The sequence below is a fragment of the Atractosteus spatula genome, chromosome 1 (genome assembly GCF_055471065.1).
Source record: "Atractosteus spatula isolate fAtrSpa1 chromosome 1, fAtrSpa1.hap1, whole genome shotgun sequence".
Classification (NCBI taxonomy): domain Eukaryota; kingdom Metazoa; phylum Chordata; class Actinopteri; order Semionotiformes; family Lepisosteidae; genus Atractosteus; species Atractosteus spatula.
Genome location: NC_142706.1, coordinates 54,135,037 through 54,159,130, shown reverse-complemented (window position 1 = coordinate 54,159,130; position 24,094 = coordinate 54,135,037). Strand labels below are relative to the sequence as shown.

The 24,094-nt window shown below is 36.3% G+C and overlaps 1 non-coding gene across 1 annotated transcript; it reads right to left on the bottom strand.

The window, feature by feature from the left end:
* Nucleotides 1-3,394: 3,394 nt before the first annotated feature.
* On the bottom strand, nucleotides 3,395-3,500 carry LOC148841279 (U6 spliceosomal RNA). The gene has a single exon (XR_016093017.1). It is a non-coding gene; the product is annotated as a U6 spliceosomal RNA (small nuclear RNA).
* Between the last annotated feature and the right edge of the window lie 20,594 nt (nucleotides 3,501-24,094).

Here is a 24,094-nt window from a genome sequence, read left to right as displayed (position 1 = left end):
GCTGTGTACTTTAAAGCCAGAGATTTAGCTCACATTGTCACAAGCAGAAAAACAAGAGGGCTTGCAATTCAATTTCCAGCCCTGAGAGAACTGATGAAAGACAGAATTTTAAAAGGCACTCAAGAATCATTTCTTAAAAACAGGCAGAGAGAATCTATATTTTATTAATTCAAAAATGTTTTTTCTTTCTCTGGTCATACTTTACTAATGATTTTTTACAGGATCTAGCAAATGTATAATATGGATTTGATCAATTTCTTCTTAAAACTTTGTTTGGAGAGTTTTTTTTAAAGTATACATGGAAATATAAGGTAATAGTGACTGAGTTCTCTTGTGACATTATACAAACTCTAGATCTCCAGCACTAAACTCCCACTGCATTATAAAAGAAAGATACCACTTGAGTAACACTATTGCCTGAACAATTACAGTAGGTTACCTCTGACCTCATAATTAGGGCTTCTTTCATTTCCATAGCAATAGCAGAAATATCAGATAATAAAATTAATTCTGAATAGCAGAAGTAAATTATTATTTGAACAAATGTTGGAAAAGTGAAAGATGTGGTTTATATGCCATAATTAGTTTAAAAAATATGGATTTTGTTTTGCCTGTCACTATCATTTGTGTTCATCCCTCAGAATTAGAAATAATAATAGATTATACTGGGATGGGGCTGTTGAATAACTTTGTGTTAACAAAACAAAAATATCATACTGATTAAAAATCAGTGATCTGTTTAATTAGATTTTGAAATTCTGAAGAAAATAACAGGATGTTAATTAAGAACTTTGCAGTGTGTTTTTTAGTTTTGATCATGGAGTCTAAAAAGAAGAATTTAGAGCTGCAGTGGAGGTGGAATTATAAGTCCTAATAAAATCCTAAATGCCGAAATCCATATCAGAGGCTTGTGCACACAGTCTTCGTTTCCTCCATGCTGGTTCAGAGGCTGTAGCGGTGAGCTGAAGTGATTCAGAATTATTTGTTCCAAACTGGGAGGTATAATTGACTATTCTGGGTTTTTTAAAGAAAATTAAATAGAATTAAACCATCTGTTTCAAGTTATTATTTATTGTTTGTCTAGAGTCACATCATTTGATATTTTTTCATTAAATACACACTCCAAAAAAGATCTTTTACCACATTACAAACATTTTTGCTGCATGTTGATCGTGTTTTACACTTGTTCATTATTCATTTTTCTATCCTGCTGCTAATTACTCAGGAGCCCAATCTCTTACTGAATATAGTAAAAGACAGAATGTTTGAATAATAGATGTGAAATATTTGGAAGGGTGGAATGTGTGTAGTCTTTTTAAAATATTCCAAGCATGGACCATTAAGCATTACATCCAGGCTCTTTGTTCCAAGTGTCCCTACTGTTTCAGAAGGATCTCAACGGCAGATCACACCTCACGGGTGAAACGGCTAAACTGGACTCAAGGACCTTTATTGATCCTTTGTGCTAGATTACTCCAAGGAATTAACAGTTTATTGCTGATCTTAAATAAAATACATGTATATAAAATAATCCCACACCTTCAAGATAACAGTGGTCCCAAGAGTCCATGATGAAAGCTGTAAAGAAGCCTGAGCTCTATCAATTTGGGGTTAATTTCCCTGGAGACTGAGATGCAGTGAGCTATCACAAGGCCAACATTTCATCTGCTGTTGAGACACAGACAGAGGCAAGGGCCTCCTGAGGAGAGAACCTTAGGGAGGTTGAAGGGGTGATTCTCTGAAAGATAAAGATATTTAAAATATGATCAGAATCATATCCATATGGAAGAAATACATGAAGATAAAAGAAACAAGCAATGCCAAAGACCACAACATTTTATATAGAGGGATCTAATTAGTATCCTGCCTTGGGCCCATTGCTGGTGGGGGTAGGCTTCAGCTCCCCCGCGCCCCTGAATTGGACAAAGCGGTTCGAAGATGGATGGATGGTATCTAATTAAAAGATTAATTTAATAACTTGTTTGAAACCAGTGCTGAAGATTGGTAATTGGTAATACAGTAGGTAAGAAACAGGTTTCGGCCCACCTTGTTTGGTTTTGAATAACTGTTAGTTAATTTTAATTTGAATGTCTTCCTTTAATACTGTAACACTGGGAGTACAATATGTAATCACTGCCCACGTCAGACCTGGGCATCCAGCTTTTTTTTTCCATCCAGCTTTTAAAAAAATAGTTACTGGATTAAAATTCAGTGTTCCGCAAAAAAAGCATTTTAAGATACTGTACAGTAATATAAATAACATTAAGACTTAAATTGTTATCCTTCAAAAGGTACAGGCATTGTAGGCTTTAAATTTACATGCCTAGGCTGCAACACACTGCCATTAAACTGCCCCTTTGATTTTCACTAGCGTGTAAATCAGCCTTTTAATATAAGGCTTACAAGACAGACCCTGTTACTTAAATATGTGTGGAATTATTACAGTTCCATGATGCCTCAGTTTTGTTTTCTATGCTTAAACAACCATGGCCATGCAGAGGAATCACGTGGTTTGAAAACTGGCCTGATTATAGCTGCACTGATGAAAATGTCTGTCTAGACATTAGTTGGGGCTTTTTTTTTCAAATTACTATATACATGAAGCTGCAGCCCTACCCAGTGCAAAAAGCAAACTCTGATTTTTGGCTTTTTCACTTGTAAGTGAGGCATGTTCAGGAGGAATTTAAATGACAGCTCCGTTCAGGTTGAGACCTTGCTGACTTGAAGTCTCAGAGATTGGCTACCCTCAACTACACCATCTGAACTACAAATATAAACTGCAACATAGTATCAATTACTATAGCTTGGCATGCATCATATATACAAGATAACCAAATGACGACATATTACTGTATATACTTACTTTTAAGGTACAGTATACAGTAGGTATTAAAGTCTATGTGAAATTATTCTGTATGTATAGGATAAAACTGCATTGTAAAAATACCTTGAAAGTATTTGTCAAAAATTCAGATGGCAAATATAAAAGCTAAGAATGAATACTTTATTCATGCAGACTAAGATAAAACTGAGACTGGATTTTCTTCTACTTTGCAGAGGCTCACTGACAAGTACAGTACAAGCAGAAATGGTAACTCACAAGCTGGGTAACTGATAACTGCAAGCATTGTTGAAAAGGGCTTTGGTATAGGAATCCAGATAATGGTTGGTATAATAATCTAGACTGCAATCATGTAGGCTTTGATTTCTGAAGTCTGAAAAAAAATGTTAATTGTCAGAAGTCAGCTGTGTGAGTTCAACATAAGAAAAGTTACAATGAGAGGTCATTCGACCCATCTAACCTGTTTGAGATAGTAGCTAAATGATTGAAGGATCTCAGGGTATTAGTGTCATAAATATTGCTAGGTAGTGTGATCCAGACACCTGTAACCCCCCAAATATGTAACGCTTCACAAATGTGCATGTCACCCTTGATCAGGGTCATGCTAATCTTCTCTATATCTTTGCAGTTTTAGTATATGTGCTGCCATGAGAGTGACTTGAAAATCTTAGATTCTCTGTGTCAAGAACTGTTACATTTTCACCAGATTTCATATTCTTTTTCTTTTTTGTCAAACTGTTTAGCAAAAGATCTTTGAATGAATTGTGGGATCTTAATAAGCTCAAATCTCAATAGTTATCAGGTAGTGTTATTAGATGGCACTGTGTCATCTTCAAAAATTAGACTGTCAAGAGGCCCTTGCACTTTTTGTGCTCGTCCAACTATGTGGATATTTAGATGGAATTAGATTTTATTCATCTCCATATTTCTCATTACAATTGTAAATGAGCAGTCCCATTTTGACAGTTGGTAAATCTCTAAAAAAATGAGTTTGTGATTTCTTTTGTACTCAGAAACCATGACAGAAACAAGGATTTTACAGCCAGATATGTAGCATGTATTCTAATGACAACCATATATGCTGGAATTTAGTCCAAGTGTCATCTGATTAATCACAGTTTGTTTTTTATGAGATTTTGTTTTCCTTTATGAGATTTGGTGCAAGGCTTGTACGATTTTTGCATGCTTCTTGTTTTCAGTGCAATCTTCTGCACATCTGGTTTAATGAGGAGCAAGATGTATAATACAAATCCATTCCTTTTTCATGATTCATTTCTTACTGAGCCTGTGCCTGGCTAATTTACATATTTCAAGAGGAGTATTGAAAAGTGTTAACAAAAATAAAGCTCGATGAACACTTCAGGGCCATTTATGAAAATAAGGAGTGGAGAACACAAACAGAAATTAAAGAAGATGTGTACTGTATATATAATTGACAACGGCAGCTATTTGTTTACACAAATGGTTGCGGCTGTCTGGAATAAGCTGCTCAGCCGTACTGTTGGAGTATATTGCCTGGGATTCATCAAGAAATGGCTATAAGAAATATTCAGAACAATAATCAACGACCAAGAAGATAACCAAATGGTCCAAATTCCCCTCTCTCATTTGTAAATCAAAGGTTTTACCTGAATCACTTGCTCTGATGTGCAGTGTTCTTGCTCTCACCCAATCAAACTGCTGCATTGATTCTTTGACACATCACAAAGAACTGGACAGGAAGTATGTGACTTCTAGTGTCGGGCGATTGACAGCTTGACTGAATTTCACAATTTGCAAAGCTATTGAAAGACTTAAAGGAAACTAGAAACTTCACTTATGACATTATTGATCTAACAATTTAATGCGTTCTAACACCTTTGAGAGAGAAGTGTTACTATCATTATAAGGAACCCAGGAAAGAAATACTTAGATTATACTGCCGAGAACGGTCCTACACCCTAGGTTCAACAACTGGATGGCCATAGTGAGCAGTTTGAAGCCAGGAGTCTCAGTTCCAACAACAGGGGGTTTATTGCCCTGTAGTTTAGAAGTGGGCCACTAGGAGGAAGAGAGAAAGGGGAATATTGAGAGTGGGGGAGCCACAGTCTGCAGTAGCAAGACGTTTTGAAAGAGAAAGGGGAACATGGGGGAACCCCGTTGAACAGGGTAATGCTGGAGGAACAAGACGCAGTCAGGGTCAAGCTTGAAGGGGAAGTGGGACAGTCCAGCACTGCAGGTAGCAGAATGCTAAATTATTCTGTAAATCATTAAACTTAGATTAACCTTTAAGGTAGGTTGTTTTAAATTACACAGATTTAGGAGTCTTTGCATGAATACAATGTGCCAAGAAAAAGAAGGGTGCTGTGAAAAATGAACAGGCAACAAAGGAAAGCTAGAGAAACAGTGAGTATCAATTGAACACAGAAATGTATTAGGAGCAGTTTAGTATTGTAGAAGGTTTGAATTAATTTTCATAATACACAAGGAAGCAAATACAGAAATTGCAGCAAAGTTCTAGCCAAAGGGTTATAGCCTTTGTTCTCATCAGTAGAGCTTGATCAAAATTCATTTATTTTACAATAAGATGGAAGGCCCTGCCATAAAACAGAAAAAGGAATGCATGTAGAGAAGATTAAAGATTTTAATCACTACCTTCGGTTGCTGAAAGCATGAATTTAAAACTCATGAAACAAATACAGAATTTGCTAAATATGGTACAAGGTGTTTACTATGCAGGAGAACCAAGCTTTCATGATAAATGGGAAAAGTCGGTGCCTTTGAGGATATTGAGTACTTAAATCAGATGCCCTCATTTTCTTCACCGATCAAGACTATGAAGCTTTTAATTATTTTAGTCTGCCGATATAGGACATTTGTTCATACATAGGAATGTATTTGGGTCCTCTTCTATAGAGTGATTCAAGAGCAGTAATATCTTATAGAATGATGACAAAAACATGTGCACAGTATTCTAAACTGAGTTCTTAGTAGTGCATTTATAAGTTTTCACATAGTATTCCGTCATTTAAATTCTAATCTTTTAAGGAAGATATCCTAATATTCTTTTTGCATTTTTCTTTGCTTCCCGACATTGTCTAGAAGATGTTAGTTTATGTGGACACATCATTTGAGTGTTTTTAAAATGTTGTTTGCTCAAGATTGGTGTTTCATTTCCTATTCAGTAATAACAGTTTATATTTTGCCACTTGTATAAAATGTCATCTGCCAGATTTGTCCCTAGTTTTGAATTCTGTCTCAATCTTTTTGAATGTACTGTATTTAACAACATCTGCAGTGTTTGCTACCTCCTATTTTGGTGCCATCTGCCAGTATATCTAGTTTACTAACTATACCAGTAGTCCTAATACAGACACGTGTGGCACTCACCTTATTACATCACCCCAGTTTAAGCACTCCTGGTTTCCTTCACATTATCCACTTCTTAATCTCCATGTATTCTACAATGTTAAATCAAATATTTAATGAGGAACTTTATGAGGATCCATTATTCCTGTTCCTTTTCAAATATTTCTTTTTTTCTGAATCAATGTTAGCCACCACCTGGAATCCTACTAACAAACAGCTGGTCCTGTAGTTTATTTCTAATTATAGTATCCATAACATTGCATGTAATATACATATACTGTAACAAAAACTTATTGGTCACTAGCTAAATACTTTTTGGTCATTATTTGGTTCAGTTTTATCATTCTTTTTATGTACAGGCATCAGCCATCTTCCAATCAGTGGGTAAAACCCTCGTCTCTAGAGACGTTCTGACTCCCATGGAGTGAGTCATTAAAGACCCTATGCGGACAGTAGAATCCGTAAAAGACGACAGAGGAAGGTACAATGGGGTTAGGATGGGTTGACAAGACAGGGGGCGGTGACTGTAGTGAGCAGGTGCACGGGGGAAATGTGGAAGCAACCAAGTCCAAGGAAATCCAAAAGGGAAGTCGGGGTGCAGTCCGTAATCCAAGGACCAGGTGATCCATCCAAGACAAACAGTTAAAAACGGGAACCGGGTCGGAACCGGCACAGGAACAGGAACTAAAAACATAACAGGACCAGGCGCTCTGAATCCCGGACCCAGGAGGTCAGGACGCTTGGGAATAAGGCTTGCCTTCGGGTTACCCGGAAAATAGGCAAGCCTTGTGGCATCCATCTTCCACTACTGAGCCTGCAACTGCAGAGACGCTAGGCTTTTAACCAAAAACCAGACGACACGCACCAGGAAATAATAAAAACTCATCATAACAGAAACGGGTAGGAGCACCTTTCTAGAGGAGGGATGTGGAATGAAACAGGTACTCTTTACCTAGCAGAGTTATGTCACTGGCCTTTGAATAAATAATTATATACCATTCGCGCCTGGTAATTAGTTTATATTAAAACCTTCTAGTACCTGTAGCATAACTGCACTTCAGTTGTGAAATGTGTATTTCCTCAACCTGAGACATGTAGTATATTCCTTTCTTGGTGAAAAGCTGAGTAAAGCATTAATTTAATAAATCATCCATTTCCCTTTAATCGTATAGAGGTTTCCCATTGTTATCATTATCATTGGCGCATTTTGCTTTATCCTTTGTTAGTTTTATGCTCCATTTCAGTATTACTTTTTAGTTCACTTAACTTTAATTCATGTGTTTGAAATTCATTCAAAAATTCATTCTTTTCCCTTTCTTTTTAATGCTTTTTATTTTCTTACCATTTGGGCCACTGCTTTCTAGCCTTTAATCTACTTACACTTGGGATAAATCTGTTCTGTGCTTCAAGCAAAAAATGTAATGGAATAATGGAACCCCTGTAGTTTTTGACAATGAATTAAAAAAAATTCAAATCTTTTGTAAGAATTTTTGCTGAATCCCAATAATCAATATTTGGAATTACTAATACATAATTATACTAATAACACAAATATTTCTTTTTCATTTTCTAATATCTTTCTATTTATCTTTCTTACTTAAATATAATTAATTTCATGCTTGTATTATATTTTCTCTACAGTTCTTTGTATTTTTATACTTTTAATCTTTTTAAGTTACTGATTTTTTCACATGTACTGTGTTTAGTTTTTTTTTATCTATTTATCCAATCATATTGTTGCTCATGCTTTCTAATCCATTGTTTGAGCATTCAACACCTAATAATGTGCTGAAAACCACATATGCCAAATACATCATGGCCCTGCTCCCAGGCTTTGATTGGTGGACTCGGATCACATCATCTGGGGCTAATAATGGTCAGTACCTGGATGGGAGACCTCCTGGGAAAGCTAAGGTTGCTGCTGGAAGAGCTGTTAGTGGGGCCAGCAGGGGGCGCTCACCCTGCGGTCTGTGTGGTTCCTAATGCCTCAGTATAGTGATGGGGACATTCATCCGTCATTCGGATGAGACGTAAAACCGAGGTCCTGACTCTCTGTGGTCATTAAAAATCCCAGGGTGTTTCTCGAAAAGAGTAGGGGTGTAACCCCGGCATCCTGGCCAAATTTCCCATTGGCCCTTACCAATCATGGCCTCCTAATAATCCCATCTATGAATTGGCTTCATTACTCTGCTCTCCTCTCCACTGATAGCTGATATGTGGTGAGCCGTCGCATCATCCAGGTGGGGCTGCACATTGGTGGTGGTGAAGGGGAGTCCCCATTACCTGTAAAGTGCTTTGAGTGGAGTGTCCAGAAAAGTGCTATATAAGTGTAAGCAATTATTAATTATTATTAATAATTATAATAAAACTGTCTGTGCCTTCGGTAAGGGAAAGCATTGGGAGGCGAGAATATCGCCAAACTAGACTAGACTAAACTAGACTGCATATTTTCTGTGTAGCATTAGTTTTAATAAAGTCTGAAGTAATATAAGGAGTTTACATCCATTAATCATACATTACATTAAACATACTGTACATTAAACATAATTTTAAAAGTATTTTGAAGAGTTACATTTGAATTTGTGTCTTATTTTTATCCTGTTTTCTTTCAAGTGTTTAACAACCTACTGTAATAACTTCTCAAATTGTTTTTATTAGTAAAATAATTTGTGTATGTAAAACTTGCATTTTAGATCTACAGTATGTTCAGTATTTACTCTACCATCCAATTTTGTACCTCTGATGAAAAAGGAACAGTAAGCATTAACTAATTTACAATGTTATACAGTAATCTACAGTTTACTGATCCAATTAATACTTGTCATAGATCATTTAAGTGCAGCCAAGAAGTATCATATTCAAATCCCTGTAAATATAGTTTGTAAACAGAATTGTGGGAGGAGGTCAAATTTTTAATCTCACCCAATTTTGCACTCTTACTCATGAATATCTTGCCACATCAGCACCCTTTGTGCACATCTTTCCTTATGCTTGGCCTTTGCTCTTCAGAGACAGATGTTACCTTCCAATTCTCCATCACCGAATCCTCCATTGTTCCTGCTAGTTCCCAAACATTTCGCACAGTCGTTTTACTCCCAGCATTTCATCTCAGACCCAGTGACCTGACTACTGTTTGCCTCCTTCAGGCTGAGGCAGGGGAATGGTCTTCTCAATTCACTTCTCACTCGACTACTCCCCAGCAGTCACCATGATGTCTGTTCTTCTGTTCCAGCTCCTTCTGATGTATCCACCCCTTCCTGGATCTCCAGACCAACTCTGCTCCCTCTCTGCAATCCTTGCTTCATCTCTCTCCCCTTCCTGTCCCATTTCATCATCGTATGTCCAGCCCATCCTCACAGTCCCAGCTTATCTCCAGTGTTCGTCCTTTTCCCTTCTTTCCTACTGTCCCTATAGGAGTCTCCTGGCTGCTGCTGCTCACTCTGCGCTGAGTTCAGACTCCTTGTTCACCTCATCTGCAGCCCAAGCAGCAGTAGAAACAGGTTACCTCTGCCACCCCCTCTCCCCACCACTGGCATACTAGCATCCAATTGGTGTTGGTCCCCGACCACCTCAACTCCTACTTGCCTTCAAGCACCATTGCTTTAGCCGATGTTTTGGGGGTTTTGCCTGGAATACGTCCACATTCACTCACTCATACCAAACAGATCTGACCTTTAAGCTGTTGCTTACATTCAGTGCTTCAAGCTTGATTCTGCCATTAGCCCTATGAGGCTCTATATTCTTATTACCCCCTTTGCTTTTCCCAGTCTGCTATTCCATTCGCTCGCACACAAGCGCGAACAAGAGATTATCAGCTCCTACGCCACTTTCATGTCATGCTAACTGAAGGTGACTGCGACACTAATAGCTTCGAGTTACTCCTTCTGGGTTGGTTTAGCATCTTCCATCATGGAATCCCAGTGTCTACCAGTCGGACCTTAGATTGGTATTCCTCCAAAGTATTGCATAAACTGTAACTGTCCTGATTAGCCAAAAGTTTGCAAATCACAATTAAATCTACATCAAAACCTCTGCTAGTGAACAGCTCTGCATTGCTGTCAGGAGGATACTTTGTTCCGTTTTGGGGGTCTTGATAGCCTCAACCCTACCATCCATCAGGCTGTCAGCTCCTCAGCCAGGCTAGTTACTTTTGGCATGGATTACACAAATGAATATGCATTCCCTATATATTCCCTTGTCTTGTTGCAGTAATTAGACTTTGACCGAACTACTAGATTACTTGTATTTTGTAAATTCTCCTATGGCAGGGATTACACGAATTAGACATCTTCTCTAGTGAGCTATGAATTTCTGTCCCTTCAGAAGGAAAATTTTGGAATATTCCTCCGTGTACTGTAGAATTCCTCTAAGCTCTTCAGATCCTTTGATTTCCATTAGTCAACTGCCGTCTCGAGTTAGAATCACAAATATTCAATTGGAAAGTGGGAGATTCAACTTTTTGTTGATTCTTTTACAGCCATCCCCCAGCTTGCTGAGGTGAAAGACGATTTGCCTGTAGTCTTTGAAGAGCGCTGTAATCTTAACTATGATGATGTTTGCCACTACTAAATGTTTTCTTTTAATATCCCCGGGAAACAGGAAAACTTTGGAGGCGCATATATAATTCCAATGCATTTCCAAAGAGCAGAATATTACAGTGGACATGTTTTTGTAGAATTTTATTTGAAGTAATACTTAGAGATGTGAATAAATCTGACACTCTTGTTTATGTGTATAAAGGTGTGTATAAAGTTATTATGATTATAGTATAAGATGACTAGAATGTTTAACTAGAACTTTAGAATTTCCTTCTGCCATATTATGTTGTATTTCATCTGGGTACTGTTGTTTCACCTGGAGGGTACTGTATAAGATAATATTCTCAGCTATAAATAAAATATATTGCCATCAACATAAAGTATATATGTAATCTATATAGTTAACTATATTAAGAAATGCATTTTCCCTGTATTTCCCCTGATTTATTCAATGTGGTACATGTATTGGTGATAAACTTTTGCCCCAAAATAAAGCGTACATATATTTTGCTATCATATTCTCAGCATTCTGCTTTGTAAAATATGGGCAGTATTTTTCACAATGATAATCACTGTAAATCTTGGACTAATTAGCTGTCTTCTGGAGGATGTTTCAAATGTAATAGCTGATGAATGTGTGCTTACACTCCATTATTCTGCTTTAAACTGCCTGCTTTTACCGTGTATATATTATTTTAAATTAATTATTGATTTTTCAAAACTAGTGCTCTTGAAACCTCTAGTAAAAGTCTGTACCCATAAAACAGATACCAGTAATTCATCATGGATAACAAGTTAAAAATGTTTGAGGAATCTCCAATGTTGGAGACCTATACTTATTTTGTTACTTTAACAAATTTCTTGAACCATAAAAAGTAAAAGATAACAAATGGGAACAAAAGGTGTAAATCATGTTTTTTGTAGACACGGACTACTCCTACACACCAGCTTCTGAAAACATTTAGGTACAGTATGGAAATATGAAAGGGAAACACAAATCTACAACATCTACAACTTCTACAGCTTGCATTCACATACGAATGGGACTCAAGCAGCCATCTACAACAAGTACTACAGAAATGTGTTTTTCTCCTTGAACCAACAGAAGAGAAGAAAGAATAATAGGTGCATGTCTGCCATTGTCTCTCTTGTGGTTGTCAATCTAAAATGGTGTGACAGTACTGTAAAAAACACTTTATACATACAGTACATGCTGAATATAGTGAACACCAAAAGTCACAGCCTCCAGCTGTACATCAACATTGCCTATTTGCATGTGTTTTGCCTTGTGTGACCTTTGGGGAAAGCACTCAAGCTATGGCTGGTTTTGTGTGGCTGTCAAAGCAGGCTGTGGTGCCCCGTGCTGTGTTTAAAATTAATTTGGAGGTTTCTGCTTACCCTTCCAAATTCTTCATCGTGTGTTGTTGCAAGATTCAGAGCCATGTGCCAAGGTGTGAAAAACACAAGATTGGCTATTCCAAATCAGGAGGTTAACAAAAAACTATCTAAAAAATAACTTTTTGGGGGGTCAAATGCTTCCTTTAACTCCTTACCTATCACCTCTTTTATACTCACCAGTGGTCGGGATTAATAGCAATACTGTAAAAAAAACACTTTATAAGATTTACAACAATTACGAATCTGCTTGAGGTTAACAAACACCTACTCACTATTAAATTGATTTCTCAGTGACACATTGCACCAAGATATTTACTAACATTTAATGTTTAAAAAGTGGCACATGTTTTTTAGACATAGTCTATGTTTCCCAGCAAATGTTTTGTATTCAAAATAACTAATCTTGTCTTTAGCTGCACCAAATCCTATATAATCCTTTAAACAGATATTATATATTTAATGTTCTTATTTTTTTGCTAAGCTGTTGGTTACCATAAATGGAAAAAAAAATGATTGGAAAATTAATAAAAGTAATTGCCATGCGGTGCAAAATGTAAATTAGTGATAATACCAACACAGACTTGGAGAAGATATAGATAAAAATAGTACTGATTGATGTTAGGGAAAAAAAGCTATCAACTGTCAACACCTTAACTAATAAGTGACAAATAGAATAATTCTCAAGATAAGCAGCAATTAGATGGAGCAATGACAGACTAAAAAAATAAAAAATCTACTGTCACGTAGCATATATTGAGAATGTTCACCTTTAATGGATTTCAGAAAGGCTGAGACACAGGCTGCTGAACTCCGAGAGATTTAGTGATTGAGTGCTGACCTCCCCTTTCTCTACTTTCTCACCTGCGGGCTTTCTTTAATACAGAGTCTGGCTCTCATTTCTCCTTAAGAGGAAGTGGTTCGATTGACAGCTACACCTCTTGAAATATAAAACAGGATAGGGTATAGATGGAAAGTCAAGTGGGTTTCAAAGGGTTGTGGACTTGCAGAGGTCCAGACATAAGCATAATTGAAATGGCAACCATCAGCTGGTGACACCACCACTTTCGTGCTGTCAGACGTGAAGTTAAGACCCAAATAATTTTTTACCAGTGGATCATTTGCATCTCACTTTTCCTGCAAGAAGGGGTCAGATGTGGGCAGGTCACAAACAAGCCTCTGGAGAACCATTAATTCATTAACAGAGTCTGGGCTGTGCTTGGACAGTTCACCCAACCCCTCAGAGCTGATGTCAAAGAGATGGAACCACCGAGGATGGTAAGGTTCATGGTTTTGGTTTATATACAATTTTTTTTAAGATCTTCTACATTCTTATTATTGAAGAAATTGAAATGTATGATTATTGAGTTCCATTTTGAAACGCAGAAAGTTCACACACCTGAAGATGGGATCTTATCTGAAATAATATATTTTTTCTTCTTTCTACTTTTCAGTATGGAATTAACCTCTACTTTTTCCTATACATTATTTACATGAACTATTTTCGAAAAATGTAGAGAAGGAATTTGAGTTAGTGATCTTTTTTCTTCGTAAAGGCATACAAGATTATACAAAGTTTGGCACTAAATTTATTGCATTTATTACTACAATAAACTTTCTGTACTGTTGTTATGAATAAACACCAGGCAAGTATAGTTATGAATTCATCACCTTATATTTAATTATTCAAACTTGACACCTAAACCTGACCAGGAACTGGAACCCCTCCTGTATTCAACATGCTGCACTGCCAATGATGGTGTGTACAGCACACTTGCTTTTCTGCGCAGCACATCCCCTGCTCTGCCAGCCTCCCCAGCTCATTCCTTGTTCTGACAGTCTGCCCAGCACATCTCCAGCTTTAACCTGTTTGCTTGCCTTCACCTGGACCTCTCGTTCGGATTGCTTAGTCTTGTATCACACCTATGGCATTTACCAGGTCAGTGACATGTCATCACTTGTAGCAGCTGTTATGGAGTTTGGACATGACCTGGCACTATTGTGCCAGTCCTATGGACCCTGACATGCAAGAATGATTTTGACATAAATATAAACATAGGAAGAGTAGTACATGAAGGCTACTGTAGTACTCAACTTTTGATTATATCTCTAGCACTATATTGTCTTTTTAGTTTGTCATTTTAACTCACCCTCTTTTGCTCAAGGATAAGAGAAGTTACCCAACACTGAATCTTCTCTCGGGCTCATGTTCTCTAAATTCCTAAGTCTGGTGTTGTATGTTTTTTTTTTCTGAAAGCAATTCTGAAACTGTAGCTCTTCAATTTGTTGGCAGTTTCAGACAAAGTAATTTAGTGCCTTTTTGAGACAAAGGAGCAAAGTTCAACAGGCAATTTGAAAAGCAATAAACAGTTGTTTTATTCCAGTCATTTGTGATGTACTGTACATTATTGTTCACTTGCATTTCTGCTATGCTGAATTAAGCCAAATGCCCCTAATAATACATTCTGTTAAACTAATCTGAATTCTTTTGAAAGGAGTAATGTATGTCATTTTTCATTATTTGCACTAGTGTTAAGAATTAATGAGAAACTTTGTTCTGTTTTTATGATCTTAAGTACCAATATGTGGTCCCTTCAAACTCAATTTCTGGGACTCGCCACTCTCCAGAGCAATAGAGTCTGAATGTGACCACTCTTTTATCTCTCAGCAATGCAGATAACTCTCGTCAATTGCTCATTTTGCAGTCAAAGGAAATGGCAATCTACTTTACACAGCCACACCCAATGGCAGCAGGAAATGGATACTCGTGTCCCTGGATTGTCCTTGTGTTAGAGCACTATATGCCACTATAAAGGGGTGTTACAACACTTTGTTCTAGATAAACGTGCACTAGTATAATAAAATTCATTATTCCGTGATTATAGTTTAAAACCACTTGAGTGCCTTTAAATGTAGAGAAAATACAACAGAAAAGTGTTATTTAAAGGGCAAAACATGATTTTCAAAATGTTTGGATGTCTGAACGATGATTACAGCTAAGAAAAAAAATTGTGCATGCAGTAATAAAAGACATACTGTAGGCTGTATTTGTAAAAAACAGTTACATAAAATAGTTCCTTTTATACAGTATATTGAAATCCTACAACAAACTGCATTGAAATGTATTGTGTTCTACAATAAAAGGAAGCCTCGAGTATACAAGATACACTGAGCTGCTAGAAACACCCACATAACAGTGATAAAACCATTTCAGTTTTTGGAAAAGAAAAAACAGAAAATTGCAGTCCTATTCTACCACCATTAGAATTGTGCAATATTCCTGAAGGAATGATTTAAGTTAAGTTCATTTGAATAATTCTTGTGTTGCATTATCATGTTAAAACACAAATTCTGTACAATTCTACCTTGTCGTACTGTATCGGAAATGAGTTATGTGTTGACCACCTCTTGTAAAAAGATATTACATCTACAGCCTAGAATTAGCACAATGTCATGGCATTATTTTTATTGTATGTCTTTTGTAAATGACTATTTTACTTTATCTACATGTGTGTAAATACTGTATATATCATTAACAAGAAACATCAGCCTGCCTCCAGTAGTGATTTTTGCTGCAACATTCAATGACAGTAGCTTAACTATGTGTACACTGGCTTTCTTGGAGGTACCATTTGGGAACACTCAGCTAATAGCAGTCATCAATAAGACTTCAACCTTCCTTTGGATACTTCAACTTTCCCTGCATTGGGAAAAACTACAACTACAGGAGTGTTAGCAGCAGAAACTGAAATGGTTAATGACTGCTTGTTTTTTTTTTAGTTGCTTACAGAGAATATTTGTATTTATTCATTCTTTTCAAACAGTCACAGTAAGGAAAACTGAGGTGAGAGAAGCATTAGAGAACTAATGATCTTGATAGGTTGTGCTTTGACGTATACCCTAAAAAGTTTATACTTTTAGGAAAGCACACTTTGAAGGAATGATACTGATCTTAAGACACAAAGAATGGTACAGAATATACAGTATATAGAATCAGTAAAGAATGGATGTAAAAAAGTTTGAAGAGATTCTACTCGAAGCATCTAGATTTATGACCCAAATAATTTAACAAACAAATTAGAAAAAACCTAACATGAATATATAGAAAATTATTTTAAAAGTTGTGAAACACATGTGAAAGTGGATATTGGTAAGGCAGAGATGGAACTGAATATCGCAATGAAGGTCACAAATAAGTAATAAAAGGTTCTTTTATCATTCCAACAATAAAGAACAGTACAGAATGAAATGTAGTTAGGATAATAATGGGAGCCTTCTAGTCAATTAAAGATGGCTGATGCGTAAAATCTGTATTCCAATCAGGTTTTAACCAATGAAAAAACATTCATATACTTCAGGATGCTGAAGATCAAGTTCTACTGTATATTAAATATGGAATGTGTAGTATATCTGTATAGTGTATATTCTATATACATTTTCTATATGTAGAATATAGGATATACAGTAGAATATACAGTATTGCAAACAAGAAGCAGAAGTATTTTAGATACTAATAACATTTAAGTAAAAAGAAATTTGCAGGGTCTGGTGGTATTACACGTCTTCTGCTCAAGACATGGGTACTAAACATGGACTGGAAAATGTATTCTCCTTCATACAAAAATGGTGAAATGAAACAATACTGAACCAATAACAATAATAATAATTCCTTACACTTATATGGCACTCTTCTGGACAGGTAATGGGGACTCCCCACCACCACCACTGTGCAGCCCCACCTGGATGATGCGACGGCAGCCATAGTGCACCAGAACGCTCACCACACATCAGCTATTAGTGGGGAGGAGAATAGAGTGATGAAGCCAATTCATAGATGGGGATTATTAGGAGGCCATGATTAGTAAGGTCCAATGGGAAATTAAGCCAGGACACTGGGGTTACACCCCTACTGTTTTCGAGAAATGCCCTGGGATTTTTGATGACCACAGAGAGTCGGGACCTTGGTTTTATATCTCATCTGAAATATGAGACAGCACCTTTTTACAGTATAGTGTCCCCGTCACTATACTGGGGCATTAGGACCCACACAGACCGCAGGGTGAGCGCCTCCTGATGGCCCCACTAACACCTCTTCCAGCAGCAACCATAGTTTTTCCCAGGAGCTCTCCCATCCAGGTACTGACCAGGCTCAAAGCTTCAGTTGACTGCCAGTTGTGAGTTGCTGGGTGATATGGCTGCTGGCCATAGGTCAGTAGAGTAAGTAGGTACAGTAGGTAAGTGAAGAGTATGACATGCAAGTATTAAAAACTAGACTATATACAAAACAGGAAACACTATGCTTGAAGATCATGCTTATGAAAAATACTTTTTCACTGGATGAAAAGCGCTATTTATATGCAAGTAATGATTATCCTCATCATCAGTGATAAACAGATTTGAACATGATTCATCCAACCACAGAATACACTTACAATGGTCAATACTCTAACATTTCCATTCACTCATTCCTCTAAGTGGACTATGCATTTTTTTCTCAGACTCAAGTGTTTTGCAGATTGCTACTCTACTTTGAATGCCATTGTATTTCCCAGAGCTCTCAGCATAGAGTTGTCAGGGGCACAGTTATGTCCCTGCCAGTATGATCAGATTGAACTGCCTATTTCGTGTATTACAGGAAAACTGTATGTTTGATTAACTAACTTATTCCTGCCAGAATTACACTTCCGATTGCTTTTTAGTTTTTTGTCTGCCAATCACTGTTTGTAAACCCATGAATCTATCTGAAATGACACAACAGACAGGTGAGACATGAGACATGTGCACCAATAGTCATATCTCTTGTGAAGTCCCTTACATCAGTGTTTTTCTCACAGCAGAGTAAAAGAGGAAGTGGTATTATTAAAAAATAAAGAAGCCATCCCACCTGCCTGTTAGCTTGGGAAATTGACCTGAACAATCATGCAATGATAGAAGTTAACATGGAAAAATTCAAAGAATTCAATTCAAATCATGTAAGGTGTAGCACGTCATTACTAATGTATAACTTCGCACCAAATATCATATATTACTACTCATACTATTGCCCAAAATGCCCTTTTCCAGCTGGAAAGTTAATTGAATTGTGTCCTCTGTATAAAAGGCGTATAAACAGTGTGCTTTTGAATTCCAGTCATGTTGCATTATCGGGGCTTTACAAAGACACACCATTGCCCCTCCACTGGCAAAGAGTTACGAGCAACAGTTGAGGATGGGCAATATACTGGATTGAAGATCTGAATGTCTATGTTGATATGCACTGTATAACATTTTCCAGTAACTCACCCGTGAAAAACATACATAATTAAGGTGAACAGTGTGACAGAAGTAATTTTCACGGCTATTTTCGATAGTCATGTGGTTTCTCTCATATTTAATCTATGACTGAAAAGATTTTGCCTTTGAGTTTACAAATTTAAAACATAAAAATGAATATTTATACTCTAATAAAAACCTGTAATTCCACGAACTTTGTGGATGAAACAAATACATATTTGGTTTCTCAGATGCAGCGGCCAATCCCTAAGGCATCACAATAATTTTTCATTCATTATAAAGCAGTCTTCTTTTACAACTCTGTGGAAAACAATCAATGTATTTTTATACAGATTCATCGCTCCTCTGTACTTTCATTTTTAAGTAATTAACAATTTCATTCTGAACTTTGTATTTTAGACGGAATCAACCATTCAAGATGGTGAACCAAATCAGTAATTTGCAGGGAGAAAAAGGCAAGAGAGATGTTAGGTAATAGAAACTAGGAGGTATATGAACTGTAAGTAATTTTAATCTTGCACGCTTTTATATTTCATTATTTATGTTTCACGGTGTATGTATTGAATTGATACTTTTTTACATTTAATTTCAAACAATCCAAGATGCATTGCTAAGTTGGGTGCCGTGATCAAGTATAATTACAACACGATCAGATCAAGTGTGTCAGGTATAAGAGAAGTGCACATGCCATCCCTCTAAATGTAGAGGTGGAAATTTCATACCAAGCAGTGAAATGCTGGAGCATAAGAAACTGACAAATACTGGAGTGGTATGGGTGCTACTAAGTGGGAGTGATAAGTCTCTGCTAGGAAGAGATGCTCTGCATAATTTGCAGGTGTGAATTTTCATGTTCCATGCCATTTCCCTAAGCCATGAAGAAAATAAGCAGTACTGGAAGAAGGTGTAACAGCTGAGAAAGACTCATCTGGCAGTAATGCGCTACTCAATGGCCCTAACGTGCTTTATAAATAGAATCCTCTGCATTTTGAGCCAACGTAATTGACTGCGTCCGCTGTGTTACGTAAAGACTTCAGCTCACGCAAAAGACTGGAGCCCACCTGTCATATTCTATATGTACTTTGTCACAGAGGAAACATAGGCTATCCCCCTCCTGAATTTTTTACCTATTGAAGAAGAGGAGAAAAAAACTGTCTTCACTGTTTGACAGGAGAATTGCTTTGAACCGGATCTCTTCTCCCAGCAGCACTCCATTTGCTAGTATTCATACTGTGCGCTTATGGCATTTTTAATATTCTGTGCCGAAATGGATTTTGAGTAGGCAGTAAGGTGATTATTAAAGCCTGCTCTTTGGTGGGTGGTTCTAATGTACCCTAAATGCATTAAAAGAAAGCAAAAACCTAAGAGTAAATGCAAGTTTCTCGTACTTTCTTTTTTTTTAATGGTCTTGCTCCTTGATCTGTGCCTCCCTTGTTTCATTACTAGCACATCGAAGGTCCTTCTGAGTACAGTAGTGATTTCAAGCACTTTAATTTCAAACCCAATGCCCGTATAACTTAATTGATGGTAAATTCATAACTATCTGTGAGGTGTGTAATTTTCTAAACCAACAGTTTCACCAAACTATTGAAATATAAAAGTATCCGAGCAGTTATAAAATGGAAATGAGCTATTATGAAAATATTTCCTGTAAAGTTTTTTTTGTAGTATTACAAAAACACGTATAAAACAACAATTGTGCAATACTATTACAACAATTTGGGAAATTAATACATTTGTTGAGAATTATTGATGTACAGTATAAGAGATAATTATTTCTATCAGGAGACATTGCTGCACATTCTACAGTACTGTATATGTACAAATGGTATATACATGTATTCTGTATACAATGTGGCTTGTATTTTGATAATCCCTGGATCTAGGTTATTAAATTTAGGCTTTTCAGCATTTCAATGCAGAATTGCAATTTCCCTTCTGTGTGAAAGGGATTTGATTTTCAAAGCAGTAGTTTATACAATAAAGCAATAGCTTTTAGAAAAGGGTAGTATGTTGGGCATGGCGTAGCTAGGTGATTGTGAATCCAAACTCTGGTAAGAAGGGATTGATATAAGAAATATGAATATGAAACTCGCAGTCAAGAAATGAACTGGTGTGATGTAAAAGCAGGCTGAAGGAATTGTGATTCTAATCTTTTGTTACTTGTAGCTCGATACTGCACTTGAATGACAGATGAGAAACAAAACTGCAACTCTAATAATACTATGGATGACAAAACGGACTAAATCAATACCAATACAGCACATACAATTTGAAAATCAGGATACACCTGCAAATTAGCAATCAATGACTGACTGACATCATAGCATAACCCAATTTTTTAATTGTTCTTGTTGCGGCATTGCCAAATATTTTTCTGTCAGAAAATATATTCTATATAATATAAAAGATGACCAGCAATGCAAAACCTTACAAATGTGCACTGTTGGTAAAGATCTTCTCTTTTGTTCTCTTCTTCAACTACCTCCATATATTCCCATGCCTGATACACTTCTGTGAGACAAATCAGATATAAATTTGTCTTATAAAGACGACAACACATAGACACAGGAGAAAACAGTCATGCTTTTAAAATTATCCTAGGTATAATTAATTAATATATAATAATAATATAATTAATATACCTCAAAGTACAACATGAAACTGAAGAGAAGAGAAGGCCAAATCAATCAAGCAGGAAATGCAACTGGTGACACAGTGACACTTTCAACAATTAACAGCACAGATAATGTATTACATGCGGCCAACTGTTCATGCAAAAATATTTCAGGAACTTCTAAGGTTATTAAAATGGCATCTGGATCCCATGATACTTAAAGCAAGCTAATTCTTTACTTGTAAGCTTTAAATTTGTAAGTAATTTTCAGAATGTTTGAGGTCTTGTTTTTCACTTGGTAGTTGTGTGCTACAATGTGTAAAGAAAAGTAAAATAAATTCTGATTTAATGTGTCTTGATTTCAGGCTGTTAGTCTGTTACTTTAGAAAGGGTGTGTAGACTTTCTATAAGCATTGTATGTATACTAAATATGTTTTTTGTTTGTTTAATTCAGAAACAAAAACTTGATCACAACAGCTCAATGTGAATTAAAGATTGCTAAATGACAATCTTAATGTCTTGTTTTTAACATTAAGCTTTGTCACCAAATTTGTTAAAACAGTAGATACCTTTAGGTAAATAGCTAAAAAGACTTTAAAAACATTAAATATAGTAAATAAAATAACTAAACTTCACAAACATTGTAATTGTTTTATCTTGTATTACGCAAATACAGTATTGTAAATTCTGATTGTATTTAAGATTTCTAGGTCTTTTGGAGAGACGGTTTTGTCTATCTTTTGTCTAGTGTACACTATACTTGGATTACTGTATTTGTAATCACTGTACATTGATTTGTACAGTGGAGTTATCAACTCTATTCTGTATTGTACTGTATTTGCTTTTTAAATAGAATAATATAATTGTATTAATGAAAGAGTATAATGATTCCATTTGCATAATTGTGCTAACATGCACTAAGGAAATTAAATTTGTGAACAGGAATAATTTTTTAAAAAAAATGTATCTCCCTTAAATTTAAAATAACTGTGAAACTTTTGTGGAATGACTATTGAATGAGCCATATTGCAATTATACTTCACGGGATTGTACTGTACTTCCTCCTCTTTCTAAAAAGACACCTTTTGTTTCTTTGCTTTCTAAGAAAAAAAAAGATAAGAACAGATAAGAAGATGGCCAACATGGAAGAGTAACATAAAGAGAGAACTTGCTGTAGCATTAAAAGTTTTGCTGTCTTACTCAGCAAGAAAACAATGCAGTATATTAAAATCCATAGAATATATTTTGCTTTAGAAAACCTTCATTGTAGTATACTCAAAGACAATCCCCATTGTTTAATCTAAATTAATTTTTGCATTTTTGTTGAAACAGTTGACTTTCATTACATCAGGCATTGTGATGTTGGTACTTAAACACCATTGAGAATGCAACATCAGACAGCATGTTAATGAACGGCAATTCTTTTCCCCCTAGAAACATATTTAATAGAGATTAAAAGACTCTGAAGGAGAATTATCATATTTGCTCTATACAAGTACATATTTTAGACTGCAGTTCATGTGGGAGTGATAGAAGGGTATTCACAACATCTGGCAAATGACTAGAAACTGGTGAATTCAGGTTTTGGTTTACAGTGCAAAGAAGAGGTATTGAACTTTAAGACATCAAAACAGTAACAAACAAGCGAAGGCCATTCTGGCCCTCTAGTGTATTTCTGAGTAATTAATTGATCCAAACAGCTCATCCAGCTGTTTCTCGAAAAAAGCCAGACTATTGCCTCCAACACCATGACTGAGCAGTTTGTTTCATACTCCCCCAGCCCTTTATGTAAAAAGATGTCTCTTTTTCTCAGTTTTAATGCACTTCCACTTATCTTCCAGGTTGGTCCTCTGATATGTGTTTTACTCTTGATTCTGATACTGTTGGGTTAGGATACAGTTGATTTAGTTCCAAAATGACTTTGACAGTTCTAAGAAGTTTTTTAACCCCCGATATCATAATGGGAATTACAATCACTTACCACAATACACTTGTATTATTGCTTTAAATGGAAGTTCTGAACTGAGGTTCAGGAGGGATAACGACAATCTCACCCAGCTGTTTTAAATCCAAGTCATTACCGACTCTCACTATACTGTATACTGTATATAACTCTCACTTCTGTGCACACACCTCTTCTTGCATTTTGTGCATTGAAGGGGAGGTTAAGCTTCCTTGTCCTATGGCCAGGAGGCCACTTCTTTAACTAAGCAGGATAAGCCAAAACATATGATACTTAAAATTCATTATAATTCACAAAGCTTCTGATTCTTGGATGCCATTAATCCTCATGAAATTAGGAAGAGCAGAGGTGCAAACGCAGATCCTCATGTCTGCTAATTAATCACCCCAATCTGAGCATTCATTCCTTATCTGTACTCCCTCTTTCCTATGCAATATCCACTTCTTTAACCAAGCACATGCATTATCTTGAATGGCTGCAGTCCACTATTTCAAAATTAATGTTTTATGAGGAACTTTATCAAAACTCTCCTGGAAAGCTAAACATAACAAAAAATTTTGCTCTGTTTGTATTCAGTACTGCTAGTCCTTATTCAAAGAGTGCTAACATGTTAGCAACTCCTACAGTTTCTAAATCCATGTTATCCTCTAGAATCTAAATGACATACAGGTGGTCCTCTAGTTTAGTTATACCAGTAGTTATTTATTCCATAAACCTGTATACAATTGAACTTACTGGTCTGTAATTATTCAGTTTGCCCTTTTCATCCTTTTCACGAATTGATGTTACATTTCCAATTTTCCAGTTCATAGTTATAACCATTTCTTAAGCATCTGTTAGTATAGATTTGTTATCAAGCTAGTTCTAATTATTTAGATCTGAAGATCTCACCCAGCTGTTCTTGAAAGAAACCAGGGTATGAGTTACAAAACAGGCTGCACAGATTTGTTATAGAGCTCCACAACCCTTTGTGTACAATTTACCTCGTGTTTTCAGTTTTACATACAGTACTCTATCCTGCTTGTGTCCTCTGGTTTGTTAGCAATTTGCTCACATGTTTTGGTTAACATGGATCACACTATGCATGGTGCAGGAAGAACATGTTGCACCTACAATATATA